Genomic DNA, 15,834 nt, shown 5'->3' with positions numbered 1-15,834 from the left:
TAAACAAATCAAGCTTTAAGTCAGAGTTTAAGCTTGGAATTAATTGCAAACAAAACATTATTATACCCAATCTTAATCAAGCTTATCTCGTTACCGCGTCCCTCTTCCAAGTGCCTAGTTTGGATTCGGCATTTGCCCTATGAAAAATAAGCATTGCACCTAGTTTTAGGGGTCGTCTCTTGGGACGCTGGAACAAGTTCAAACATGGTGAAATAGAGTGTTACAAAGTTAAAAAAATATGAAAAGGAAAAACAAAAGAAAAAACAACTGAGATATGCATTATCCGAGGGCTTTAGAATTTTTCGCAAATTGCATCTAAAATATTATTGAAATTATGTATAATCTTGATTTATTACTATTTACAAATCAATCCAGAAATATCAGTCTTTCTGAGGGAAACAAACATATTAAGCATCTAATAACAAAGTTCGGAGATACGTTAACAGAGACGTTATGATGGATTCTAATGGAGGAAATGCATCATCATTAGTTCATTACAATGAAGATCAGTTCTCTCTCTCTCTGCCTATCACAACATGCCAAGTGTTCATCAACAGAAATCCAGCTCATCGAGGACATCCATGAGCGACAAAATTGGGGAAGCCAGAGGCAAACCAATCCCCCTCATGATTTGAGGCGGGAAGCTTTTGGCGCGCGTGGCGAGCGTTTTCCTTCGCATTATAATTATAATAATGTCTCCAAGCATTTCCGACGGAACCTCGTCCTTTGCGCCGACGTGCTCATCATCTGAGATTACTAATACTCAGAACACCGTAAACCTTGCATGCATATCCAGCCAGATCCATCATAAACTTATCCCAACCCCAAAATGGTAGAATAGTGGTGAGACATACGTACCTCGTTATGTTTAAGCTGAGGCTGAACGTGTTCAATCTCAAGATGGCTTGGACTTGGAATTGAGGTCCATCCAGCCCACTTGCACCCCATTAAAAAAGTAGCCGGCCCCACCATCTGTCGTTCCGTGTGCGGTGGTATAAAGGAGCACTCCACTCACTGGATCCGATTCATCACAAGCACCTGGTTGTTGGATGGTTTGGTGCTAAAGCGGACATCTCCTATTGGTGTCAAATCCAAGCAACCCCAATATTCCCAAGCCGGTGAATTCATCCAAATAACTTTTTTCATCCTTCCAAGCCACAATGAGAGCTGAGTGGAAGGAAGGAGAAATGTAGGTTCGAGCCTACACGAGCCCACAATCGGAATGCATGGGTGATGGCTGGCTTTGAGATCTTTGGAAGGGATACCGATCCATTCAAAGGCCGGCAATAAAGATAGGAAACGCCTCTTTTTGTATGGAATGGACGTCACTCACCCACCCACTGGTGATGGACTCCGGGTGGGGGGTCACGAGATTTGGATGCCCCTCCAACCATGAGCCATCCGTGCCCTACCCGGCTCTCCCACTGACGTCCAGTCGATCCGACGCGACCCACACCACCAGCAGCCACCAAGCATTCCACGTGGGTGTTGGCGTCTTGGGATGGCAGTGTGGGCCCACACGGTGGGCGTGGTTCTCGGGCCACCTTTGTCGTCCACCTCGGGTCGAGCTTGCAAGCTGGTTTTTTGAGGATGTGGATGACCTCAAGCATCTTCTGCTGGTCATCGGCTGAGATATTCTATTGACTAATAATATCTCGAGATAATTTGGTTCATCGTGGTTGCTAACATGATTTTGAAGATCATATACCAAAAATCCGTTTTGATCCATAATATATATATATTTTTTTTTATTGGCATGATCGATCTTATTCAAATGATCATCTTAAAATATTTACAGAAAAATAAAAAAATAATAAAAAAAGAGCAAAGGCTTTATATTTTTATCCTATCATATTTAGTACATCTTGAAAGTTATATGTACTGATTTATCGACTCTTTACATAAAAGTAATATAAATTATTATAGAATCATGCCGAGAAAAAAAAATATATTATGGTTTGATATAAACTATTATATAATTTTTAAAATTATACTAATGGTGGCCAAGATAATTAAAGCTATCAATTTCTTTATATATATTGCATTGTGTTACAATTTTTAGAATTACGCTAACGGTGGCCAAGATAATCAAAGCTATCATTATCCCCATATATGTATACCGTATTATGTCATAAAATTATGCTAATATATAGTGGTCAAGATAACTAAAGCTATCATTTTTCTTATATTATATATCGTATAATATTATATATATATACTTGTGCGCCTGGTAAGTACCGCATTCTGACACCATGCCAAAGACTTGTAAGACCTTGACATGGAATGACAAACTGGAGCAAAGGATTTTTGAACCCAAGGTAGTCTCACAAACCAGCAGGTAAAATGGACCCAGCTGGAAGTCGGGTACATTAATGAGCAACGCCGGGAGCAGCACAAGGAAATGGGTCCGTTTGCAGCATAAAAATAAAGCTCGACATCTACGACAAACACTTGACTGGACTTGACCCGAACCACGATATGGTGAAGAGATGGGTCATTAAGGTGGTGGGGGCGGAAGGCAAGTGATTGGCTTCTTGTTTTCCTATGAGATGTCCACTCCAGCAGGTGAGAAAGAGATTGGCTTCCTAACGTAACCAAAAGAAGTGATGGCTGCTATTGAGGTCCGTATCGAGTGAGCTGGCTCCTGTGATACTTGGGGGATGCATGAGAATTGGTGCTGGATTTTGCATTTTAATGCGCTTTTGTTTGTATCTTCCTGTGAGTATGGCACCAGAGAAGATCCATATTGTTTTGTGGTGCCATGCCATTGTTCAGTCCATTGAAATGGGCAATTAAGACGTACACTTATGTCTATGGAGAGAGAGGATTTGTCTTCCATCTCAGGCCAGAGCTGAACTTATGGAGTCATGCCGACATGTCGAATGATGAGGTGATGGGAGTTCGATAATTTATTTATTATATATATTTATTTTTTTGTAGAGAGTTGGATAATTTATTTGAGGCCCCAGGATGCAGAGGATGAAATCCAAAAATGGAGTTGAGCATGAACGTCCTGCTGTTCTTTTCGTAGTAGAAAGTTTAACCACCTGAAGTTAAAAGTCTCTTGCTCGATTATTGATGGTGCGTTGGAGCAATTCTAATGAACTGTGATGGTGAAATTATTTGCATCGATTGCGACTACAAGGTCGGTCTCATGGGCTGCAACAAACATTACCATGGACTTTCTATCCGAACGAGTAGAAGATCTTAAGACTCCTTCACAGGTGGCAGATCGAGCTGAAGTCATGTACGTCATCCATTGGAATTACATGCTGACGGCATTTATATATGTCTCCAATATTCTTGAAAGAGATATACTGAATGAAAAGCTTTCAGCAAAACACTTTCATTGGTTTGTTCCACACATATGAGCGGATGAGATTCTAAATTTCATATTAAATTGTTTTAGTTAAGCACTTTTTTTTTTTTTTTGCTTTTGTTCCTTTGAGGTCAGCAATTATCTAAAGAAAAATTCATGTAACATTCCTTCTCTTAACAAAATTCATGCATGGTTGTTGTTTTTTTTCCCAAGTAAATCGGATGAATTAAACCATTTGAGTACAAATACATCTTTGAGAATTAAAAAATAAAATATTTAATCATTGAACCGAAGTATTTATTGAGAAATCCCATAATGTAGGTCCAATACGATCGGCCACATACGAACTATCAATCAATTATATTATTAGCTTGTCTATAAATATACATAATTTTAATAAAAAATTAAATATTCAATCATTAAATTATAAAATTATTGGCTTACCTTGCCATGCCAAAGTGGGTAAGTTTTTTTATTTTTTTTAAATGTTAAAGATGGGCAAATTGATTGGCAAAATTATGCTGTTATTGTAAATCTTATATGAATTGGAGCATTTTTTTCCATGATCGGATTTATCTCCGTATCCGCATACGCGATGTATTGTTCGCTTTAGCTCTAACCATTTTTAAGCTTCAGTGGATCTTGACCATTTGGAGTTTTCTTATTTTATTTTTAAAAAAATGTCTCATATCGGAGAAAAGATTTCAATCATATCAGCCATACTCATTTTTGACACACAATTGATATAGGATCAAAGATGCCATTCCCCCACAATAGAAACCATTCTTGCCTTAGATTTTGCGGCTGGCTGAGTCAGTTGTTCTTATATTGTAATTATTGAAAAGTTTGATCTCTACTTTCAGAAAGGATGCTCTGATAGGCTAAGCTAACCTCCACCACTTCCATCTCATTGCAGCACAACTAGTAATGTCTATAGAATGATCAAACCACTTGCAAAAGTGCACCATTGAGGTCCACACAACCACCAGACGCTGTTTATCGAGCAAGCCCCTTAATCATATGAAGATAGCAAAGATCATAAGAGGATGATTAAGAAAAGTAAGTAGGAATTAGATAGATATCTTTCCCTAAAAATACATAGGTATATCAAATTGGACCCACCCAAGTGATTATTCCATGCTGGGAATTTTTCTTGAGTTCTATTTTCGCCTCCTTTTGGAGATGGTGGGCAAAAAAGACCCATATCTTTCCGCAAAGTAAACCTCCCATCCACCAATCTATCCTTTTCCGATTTCATTTGATGTCAATGGATCATGAAGGAGAATCCCCACCTTGGGGCCAATATAATCATGTCGGCCACCTAACTGACACGTGTTCATGCCCAATCTACCCAGATCATCCCCTTCATCTAATGGGGGGCCTATAATTAAGGCGTTGCATGGACCCCCCAGAATGCAACAATAATTGCTTCCTCCTCCCCTTCTTTGGATCTGCATTTGTTTGAAGATCGCAACGACCATTCAGAGACGGATGAAGTGTGTGGGGGGGGGGGGTGTTGAGAAAGAGAGAGAGAGTTAAATTTAGCCACACTTCAATGGATCTCTATTTAGATCTGGTCAACGAGGATGAATGTCTCACATCGATAATCCAAAATATTGAGTATAATCTACCATATGTAAATTATTTATATACTAAAAATCATATGATTTAAAAATAACTAATAGATGCATCAAGTGTGTATATATATATATATATATATGAATAGATTTGGATAATATCGATCGGATTTAGGCTCAAATCCCATCAGATCAAAATTGGATAATGAGGATCCTACATTAATGATCTAATTATTAGATGTGGTCTAATATTTTAAAAATATTTGTACATAAAAAATTATATGATTTGAAGACCCTTAGTTTATGCATCAAGTGATCAAAAAATATATTTAATTTAAATTTATTTAGGTTGTCTAATTTTTGATTATTTGATGCATATACTAAAGGTCTGCAAATCATATGAATTTTTGTGTATAAGCAGTTTTAAGGTAGTAGATCACATCCAACGATTTGAATCATTGATGTAGAACCTCTATTATAGAATTTTTATCTAATCAGATCTCAATCTAAATCCAATCGACCTGTTTCTAATATGGTGTGTGTGTAATTTTATTTAGTTATCCAACTTTTTGTCGGCTTAATACATCAACTAGAAGTCTCAAAATCACTTAATTTTTAGTATGTAGTAATTTAGATATAGTAGTCAATATCTAATTATTTGGATCATCAATATGGAACCTCTGTTGTCTATCTAGATTTTATCAGGTTTGAGTCAAAATCTATTCAAATATAGCCTAATCTAGCCCGATACACACATATATACCTGCATACATATATAGTTAATATTTGATTAGTTGAATTTTCTACTTCCTAGCTGCCATCTAATTAGTCCACCTACTCACAATATAGTTCCACCGATCCTATGGTTAACAAGAAATTATTGTCTGAACCACGTGCAGATAGATCAGCATAAATCTTGGAGCACATGTATGGTGGATAATGCACGGTCGGGAATTCATGAAATACAAGGGTTAACATGGCGTGTTATCCACCGTGGCACTTGGTTGGTCTACTTGGGCATGGCCCAGGCAGTAATATCTCATGGTTAGTATCTAAGTACTACAAAAATTCTTTGTGCACCACAAGCGATGTAGGAAATCTGACATAAAATGCACCATCTTGTCCGATTGATCGAAATAGTCATCACCTTCTAACGCATATTTAATATCTGCAGATCATTTTTTTTGTTTAGAAATTTTATATGATAAAAATATCTTTACTTTTTGGTTGTGACATCTCTTCACAAAAATTATGACATCTCTTAAAAAAATTATTACATCTCTGCCTTTTGAAAAAAATTATAATACTTCTTAAAAATTATATGACACATGTATTCGATTTTTTGTTTAGTACCAAGATGTCATAATTTTTATGAAGGAGTATCATAATTTTTAAGAATGGGTGTCATAATTTTTTTCAAAAGACAGAGATGTCATAAATTTTGTGAAGGAGTGTCATAAATTTTGTGAAGAGATGTCGTAACCAAAGGACAGAATTATTTTCGTCATATAAAATTTTTAAATAAAAAAATGATCTACAGATATTAAATATATATTAAAAAATTATAATTATATAATTTAATCAAATAAGATAGTGTATTTTATGTTGAATTTCCTGCACCACCCACGGTGTGCAAAGAATTTTTCCTGAGCGCTAAACATTACATCTGGAAACCGGAGGTTGGAATTCAACCGAGCACACCTGTCGGCAGACACTGGTGGGTCCAGCACCTTGGTACGATATTTGAAGAGGCGTTCCTTCCTTATATCTTTCCTTTTCTTCAGCAATGACTAGGTCCGGCGAAAGGGCTTCTCTGCATTTGGTCAGCTTCCTCCAAGCTTAAGGGCAATGGACCAGAAACCAGTAGGTCTCCTTTGAGCAGACATGCTGCATTCTGGTGTCCCCTTCCAGGGCACCCAAAGGATAAGAGCTTGTTCCTCCAAGGAGCCAAAAATAAGCAAAGCATAGAGCTATCATAGTGATTGAGTAGTGATCTAATTTTATTGTTCGTTTGCCGATGTTGAGGGACAGAGTCCAGGTCAAGTGCGGGTAACTAGAGCTAATTAATGCTTGTTGGTATTAATGTTGGCCAAATTAGAGTTACTTGGATCAGAGTACAAACCGTTTAAATGTTCTGCAGGGAGTTGGGAGCTAATGTTATCGAAGCTTAGCATCTATTGTTCTCAATGTAGCTATAAAATTCATTGAAACTTTGATGTTTTCCATGGGAGGATCTGTCTTGTCAGTTTCTATGTACTCCTTTCATCTGAAGTTGTGATGGTTCTACGAGGAAAGATCAAATACAACCTTCTAATTAGATGGCTTACTATCTAATTAACTTCGTATGATGTGTTGTCCACCAGATGAAAACAAATGCAAAAATTCCTAACCAAAACCAACGACTGATCAATTAAAGAAATGTGACTTGAAGATGCATTGTGTCGTGGACCACCTTGAAGTGTTTTGTAGCCACATCAACTTGCCTGAGACCAGGGAATTAGGGGACCATCATGTCATGGACCATCGAGGATGTTGATTGCACCGACTTGCTCAAGATGTATACTTATGTATGTGGACATATTGTTTAAATGTAATCGGTGTAAGCAACAACAAGTTGCAATAATGTGATAAACATCTACTGCAAGAGAAAGATTTATCTATCTATCTATCTATTTGCATCGTGATAAGTTTATTTAATTAAATTGAACAAAGAAATGCAAGGAGCTCACGATAAATATCCAAATTAAGTTTCCTATAGACCAGTCTGTGAAGTATGTCCAATGCCTTGTGCCTTGTGAGTTATGACCCCGCCTTAAGCTTGTATGTGTTCTTCAAAGGTAATCATGGAGGGGAGAAGGTTGCATGGGTCCTTGATAACTAATGTAGACATAGAGATCATGAAACTTTAGCTACCTCACAACATGCAGTTTAGAACAAGACTCTTCAGCATATGGTGCTAGTTAAGATGAAACTCTGACAAGTGCAAGTTGTTGTGGAGTCAAGCCATCAAGATGCCAAAAAGATCAAACCTATTTTCTACATAAATTGGCCAATCCAAGGTTTTAGTTCTTAATGAACCTCTAAAGGCCAGATTAATTGAATAAATAGCATGAAGACTGCAAAACTAACACAAAATCTTTGTTTTAACATCAAATTGGCATTTCATGACCACTGGTGCTGGGAGTATTTAACATCTTTCTTTTTAAGATTCACTACCAGGTCCTCTGATACAAGAAAATGCAGTCGATAATCTACAGATATGACCTCATTGCATGCTGTGATTGGTATTTTTGTTGATGCCCATGCAGTTGTGTGGTTTTCATTTTTTCGGCCCCCTTAAAGTAAGTTTCGGCAGAAGTATATTAATCCAAGATAGATACTAGTTCTCCACTGCTATATTAAAGTTGATGGAAGCTTTTAAAAAAAAAAGAAAAACTTTCATGATATCTTTTTATTCAGCATTTCAGCTAATGATGCAACCTGAAATCCCAAACCCTGCATGCAACTAGATCACCAATCCTTCACCCCAAGCTTATCCCGGAGTAGATTCCAGCAAGCATCATCAGATCTCCACATAATTAGTAATTTATTCATAACAAAAGACCAACTCCATCTTCCAAGGGCCAGCTCCACAAGCCATGCCGCTTGATTCCAGGACTGAGGCCAACTGTCCGCCAAAAGCTCAACCGGTTGGTAGAAGTATGTCGGCCCTCCGAGCCTCTGGTGGGCTCCCCACACCGTCGCCATCCAATCAATCATTTCTCCCTCTCCCCCATCTCTCCATGACTGCATACACAAATCAAAGCATCCCCCCATTCCCACCCATCTCTGCAAGAAATGTCACCAGAACTGGAATTTTGTGCGACACCCTGGACCAGCGTACTTGCATGGTGAAAAAAATAGACATCATGGTGTTCTAGCTGTCATGCATGCCCCGGAATATCCGATATTTTTCAAAGTACCATATAATGCTGGTTAGGCTTCTTCATTTTTATTCCAGCCGTTGCACCTAAACCATGTTCATGACGGTAGTAGGGATTCTTTATTTTTAAGCGATAGGTTGGAATTGGAAGCGTCCCATATGACCATCTGTGGGAGGCTTGGGGGGCAGCAAGTATTACCAGGAATTCAGCAATGGTGGGCCCTCGTCTCTTGCATGGGTTGTATTAATTAGACTATGGGATAAGTTATTCCGTCACACTGTGAGACGCATGATCTATAAACTAAGGGGGGGGAAAAAAAAAAAATTATCTTTGAGGCAAATGAGACGTACATGCATGTGGTTTCTTTTTATTGGCCAGGGCATGAAGAGGTCCCCCAGTGTCCCGAGCATTAATTACTCATGACAATTAAAATGGTCTTTCTAGGACAACTATGGTCTATAATTGAGCCAATTTAGAGACAGGTGTTGAGCCAAACAATTGGCCTCAAGACCACAAACCAATTGTATGCATATGGACCGAACTAAACTTGAGCCACACACTATAACCTGTGGCAACTCTTGCCGAAGATTGAGCTCCATATGATCGCATGTGGCAATTAAATTGTGATGTAGCTTGTAGTTGGAACTTCACATTGCCAGGGATCCATCTCATCCAATATACGCCATCCCATCAACGAAAGCAAAACGCTTTATAGAAGACGTTGGGAACTTGGACCTAGAGGCAAACCATCAGATATATATATATTTCTTTGTGCCTCTCTCCTATGTGATCCAAATATGGACACATGATGCAATGTGCTGCACATATTTTTGGGGCACCTAACGTAATTCTCATGTTAACATGACATCCATGTCATCCAAGACCCATCTCTGTTGTGATCTGAATATAAAAGTAAAGACATGTCTACTATAATTGAAGCTTTTCCATAAAATTAATGGTGGGAAAAAAGGGACTAAGATTCGTTACGTGGGCATTTCAAATGAATAGACTATCAAAATTAATTAACCGCAAGATATGTTGGGATGAAGACGACATAAATATATATGATAAGCTAACGGCGTTAAAATTTTGCAAGAGCTTACCAAAACGTATGCACAATATAAATTTTTTTAAGCATGAGCATCTGCATAAAAAAAATTTGCATGGGTGGTGGGTGGTGTAGGGTGGCACGCCTTATGCCAGCATCAAACTAGCTGTAGAGCTCCTCTGTGGCTCTATAATTGAGATTCCTCAGTTATCCTGGCCGGAGTGATGCATATAAAAATCCACTAAAGCATTTATCCAAGAAAAATCAATCATTTCAGACAAAGCGGGTCCTGATATTTTTTAAGAACCGGAGCCTAATGAAAAAATAAGATATTTTTTATTAAAAATTAATATATTTTAAATATTAATTATTATTAAAAAATTAATCTATATGTAATAATTTTCTATAGATATATTTGTTAAACAGCATATAAAATCTATCATTAATTTATTTTATTATTTTTTTTATTATAATATTATAGGAAGTCATCCTTACATTCTATTGGAACATCAATACAGAACTTGAGGTGGTCGTCCAATTCGATCTGTCTCAGGGCCGGTTCTGATTTTAAAGAGTAGATCGATACAAATGTTGTTAAGGAAAGAAAAGAACTAAGCAAAGTGATTAACCAAAACAGCAGGCATCATGTCCCACCCCCCCAAAAAATTGGTATGAGCTCCGCTGCTTCCCAAAGAAAATGTTTCAATACCAAGGAACGAGGATTATTCTTATTGCTTCTAAAATGGCTCGGACGATATTAATTCTTATTGACACATTTTTTTCAACACGATGGGTAAAAAATATGGTATATTTTAGAGAGTTTGCTTTAGATAGAAACCAATTATAATCGAGCAGGAACTTGCAACAGCATGTGTCACAATTCATCGGTCATGTCACCATCCATCCAACTAAAAGTTATATTGCTCGAGTTTTTATGATAAAAACTCGGAAGTGAGAATGATCTCCTCGTATACAGAAAATTACGTTGATCTAGATTTTACTATTATACAATGCAGTTTTCATAATTTTTTTCGATATATATAAAAAGATATTTGATAGTATGTAATCTAGATAGGACTGTACGTAATTTTATAATAAATAATCAGATTATATTATTTATTTAGTTATTTTCATAGGTTCAAAAAGAGATAATTTGATTGTGTAGGAGGAGGTGGTTATATGATTATATATAACTTTTCAATCCTGCAATCTTACAACAAGATAATTTTAGGATCAAAATATCTTCATCAAAATAAATTAAAATTTATATTAAATAAATTATAAATAGTCTCAATTAATAAAAAAAATATATAATGGATGATTCCAGCTGACGATGTCATCGAAAATGATTAGTTTTGAAATTAAGTTATTTTTTTAAAAAATAGATAATAATCAATAAACAAAGATGAAGATTTTTTAAAAAAATAATTTATATTTTATGTAATCTAAATTATATATCAAATACTATAATTTTAGATTTTTTATTATTTTATAATAATATTAATTTACATATCAAATACTATAATATAAAATTTTATATTTTTTATTAAATAATTATATTTTTTATAATTATATTATCATAATAATATTATTTATGTAATGCATCAAATGTCTGTTAAAAGTGAAATTCTAGATATATGGTTGGCAAGACATAGGTCTGAACCATGGTGCTGCCACCGTGGTTGGATGCTAAATTTTTAGAATTGGACTATTTGTCGATTGTCTTCAGCATTCTCATGGATAAGTCTGGATGGGTGAAAAGTCCAACATGTCAACAAAGATATCATAAATCTCAACCACTATTTGTCTAGATACATGCAGCCCGACTTGTGAAAGACCGTAATAGGATGTCGCAGCCCCAGCTAATTAATGATTAATCACATGAATGCCAATTTTATAAGCAACGTTACTTGTCAACCCAAAACCTGCCTTCCGCTTACTTTTTCTCACGCCGATGCATCGGGAGCCGGACCCGTTGAAATTTTGGTGGTCCGCATTTCCTCGTCCGACACCAACCATGACAGCGAATCATCTCACATACGTTTTGGAGTTGCTGAAGTGTTGTCTTCTTAAATCAGCTTTACTTTCGAAAATTTATTTTATTTTATTTTATTTTATTTTCTACAGATATCAATATCTGCTCGGCGGTGGCAGATTATCGAGGAATGAATTGATAGATGGTTGCTTTATTTCTGTTCATGGAGATTTTGATAGACAAGAAATATCCGTGGACTTTGGTACCATATCAAGATTTTATCAAAAAAAATCTAAATTTTTAGATAAATAAATTCAGGAGTACATAAGTACCGTAAGAATTTTTAATTTATCTGATGGGGGGAACTACTATGCCTCATCAGAAATAATGTTTGTTGGAAAGCAGTTTCATGACAATCGAATTCTTATATTATTATAATTTTAATAATATAAAAAATATCAATAATTTTATATTGATCGGAAGTCAAAAAAATTTATATTTATAAAAAAATTATATAAAATATTTTTTAAAAAATAAAATCATGAGATCCATGTTTATAAAGAGAAAAAAATCTTTCTCACGTGAAATTTTTTTAAAAGATAAAATTATGAGGCACATGAATCAAAACAAAAAATATCTTACATGGCAGATGAAATTTTTATCTATAACATATATTATTTATTATTTTTATGATATTTATTTTTGAATAATTTTTGATCCATTATAACATAAGCTCACAGATCAGAGATGTAGCAAAAAAGTTGCAAAACGTTGCGCTTATGAGTACTCTGCAAGATATTTTTTTTTTATAGATCTCCTAGCTTGCTGAAATGCTCAGCCAATACATATGATCGCATAATTAGTTGAAAAAATAAAAATTAAATTTCTTATTATATTTCAAGTTGTATCTCCTCCTCTGTTACACTTTTTTTCCGCAAATAATCCTGATCTAGTTCATGCTTCTAAAGATGAGGATGAGGTGCACACCAACCAGAAGCAACAGTAAAAGTTATCAAGGTACGTAGGTGGTGAGCAAGGGGGAAAGAACAGAGACGAGGGAACTTGCATGTGTCTGCACTCAAACGTATCGTACATGCTCGACGTTGGCAACTCTTTCTCTCGTGCAAGACACAAGTATGTACTTGATTCTAATTCAGTGAAGGTAAAATCTTATTTAAAACAAACTATAACCAGAAACAACAGCTGAAGGCCCCTATGGGTCGATGACACTTGGACATGTTGCATCCATGTAGGTTTTTTTTTTTTTGGGCAAGAACATCCATGTAGTTTTTTTTGACATGTTGCATCCATGTAGCTTCGTCGCAGTCTAATGTCTCCTTGGTATGCATCAACAACCGACTCTTTTTTTTTTTTTTTATAATCTCGAACAACTCTTGTTTTTATTTTTAAAGCATTGTAGCAACAGCTCCATTTTGTTAAAAACTATGCATGCTTTATATTTTCGAATGCTCATTCCACGATATCTGTCTCTTATACCTGACATGTCGCATGGTATGCTGGCTCTTGCCATAAGAATCTATAAATAAAATATTAAAAATATCGATAGAAATATTCCTGAATCCATGGCACCTTTTATGGTGTGATGCCGCATTCGATCCTTTATCTAATAAAGAAAAGCAATATTAAAATGTGCAATATAGGTTGGAAAAGATCTCAATAACTTAATCTGAAGCATCTAACGTGGTAGTAATAATACAATGGGCCAATTAAATATTTGTGGTGGTTCAATCAAGACTCAAGTGTAGTGATTTGAAAATTTCTTTAGTTCATATGTAAAATAGAAATATCCGCTTTTGCAATTATAGTTATCCAAGTATTTGCCACAATAACACATACATTTTATATTAAAAAAATATGTTTACATAATATTGCAACCTCGCAATATTGTTGATGTTGCAGTAATATAGAAACAAACTTTATTTCATCAAAAAATCTCCCCAATTCAAAATCCTAAATATAGATCATTTACGATCATATAATTATAAGATTATATTGGTTTGTTTTCACTTTTTAAAGTATATAGTGTTGTTATCGACTATAATGACTATTATTTGTCTCAAAAATTAATATTTCAATCTTTGAATATTTTGAATAATAATTATTGTAAAGGTTATAATGGATAATTATAGAAGATAAAGGTATTATTTTTCTCTTCATTTTTTGTTGAAAAATTATTATTATTGTTTTGTAAAATTATTTTTGAAAAAAAATTTAATAAAAAAACTAAAAATTTGAAAACACTATCTTATTCTACAAAATTAAAAATAATATTAATTATTTTGTTCATTTTTTAACATATGTTAGGTGGCGGTCGAGATCTTAACATTATGGCTGTTATAAAATAGCTGTAACACGATTAATTAAAACCTTGGGTTATCATTATAAAACTTTGATTGTTTTAGAATCATACCGAAAAGGACAATGATTATTTTAATTTTCGGACAAATTGTAGATGACTAAACAGCCGAGGAATCAACAATTATGAAGGGTGTCACGGAAATGTTGGTTAACCGAATCTAGCAGACCCGGGTCGGCTTAAACCCGAACCGGGTCGATGTCACAGCCCTACCCGGTCCGCACGATGGCCGGCAACTATATCCGTACAAGAATGCGCGACGCATCCCAGCCGCCGATGACCCCACGTCGCCCGCGGTCAAACCAGCGGGGCCCCGCCACCGTACCTTCCCGGAAAACAAGCCGGCGCGGGCCCACCCTCGTGCTCCACCCAAAATTTCTGCCCTTTTTTTAATAATAAAAATAGTTGAGGAAATTAATCTCTCTCTTCCCCCGGATAAAAAGTATACATGAATTTAAAACCCACAGTCCAGTCACCGTCACATGGGATTCTGGGCCACGTCAGCATGATATAATTAGGGAGTGGGGCTATGATTAATTAAGCACGATTAAATATGGTAAATTGGGTTTAAGTCAAGTAGGTGATGGAAGGTGGAAGCTAATCCAATGGATGGCCACCTCCTTAAATCATTCGAGGGAGGCCTTAAAGACCGGTTTGTCCGTACGGACGGCACGTGACGCGCGGCCGCTTCCGGCTCGCTCGCTTTCGAGTCCACCCCCACCCTGCACGATTACCCTTAGAAGTTGGGAAATTCACATCCATGCCATCTTCTTTTATGGACGCGAGAGAGCCGTGGTGGGAATGCGTTCCCGCGTCAGCGCTTCGGCGAAAAAGTGTGAGGAAAGGATTGGGACAAAAGCCAGACTAACTTTGAATTTAGTAGCCCACTCGATAATTATACTTCAATTGCCAGGGCTAAAAGCATCTAGAAAAGTGATGTTCCAAACTTGATGAGTATTTTTATGGTGCTTTATGGTTTCCATGCAATATAATATTGTTGGGTGCTATTAAGATATTTTTGGTACATGAGAGAGAGGTTTCGAAACATAGAAGCAGTAGAAAGAAATTCAAGTGAATTTTTTATTCTTCTCTATCACGTTTTTTAAGAATTATAAATTTTTTCTTTTTGGAAATCATGAATTATAATGTGCATTTTTAAGATGGTTTATCTTTTTGAATGTAGCAGTGGTCTTGATGGGTGTGCTATTACACATAAACACATTCCATATCTAATGTCTATCTAAATTCAAGTTAAAAGGAGATACATAAATGAGTTTTTTTGCTTGAATTATTTTTATTCAAAATAAAAATGATTTGAATGTTCTAAATACATGACAAGATTATGTCTCACAGTTTAACAAAAAAAAATCATCCAACATATCCATCATCTACAATGTACAAAATTTTTATAAATAAAATTTTTAAATAATTTCAAAAATAATTTTATTTATATATATCAAATGATCATAAATGAATGATCCTTCAATAATGTGATAAAAATCTCCATGCAAACATTTGATAGAGACTATCCAAAGCGTTTGAATACATACAAAATACGAGGAAGAGCTTGGATTATGAGCTCATATAAATGCCAGTAGAAAACAAAGTGTCCCCA

General features: G+C 35.7%; 1 protein-coding gene across 1 annotated transcript in view; it reads left to right on the top strand.

Annotated features, from left to right (window-relative positions):
- The window catches only part of LOC140859088 (L-arabinokinase-like), a 43,792-nt gene that overhangs the window by 3,910 nt on the left and 24,048 nt on the right, over nt 1-15,834 (top strand). The gene's annotated exons all lie outside the window — the stretch shown is intronic.

Source organism: Elaeis guineensis, chromosome 7 (genome assembly GCF_000442705.2).
Source record: "Elaeis guineensis isolate ETL-2024a chromosome 7, EG11, whole genome shotgun sequence".
Classification (NCBI taxonomy): domain Eukaryota; kingdom Viridiplantae; phylum Streptophyta; class Magnoliopsida; order Arecales; family Arecaceae; genus Elaeis; species Elaeis guineensis.
Note: the sequence above shows the minus strand (reverse complement) of the source record. Positions and strands in the feature narration are given on the sequence as shown.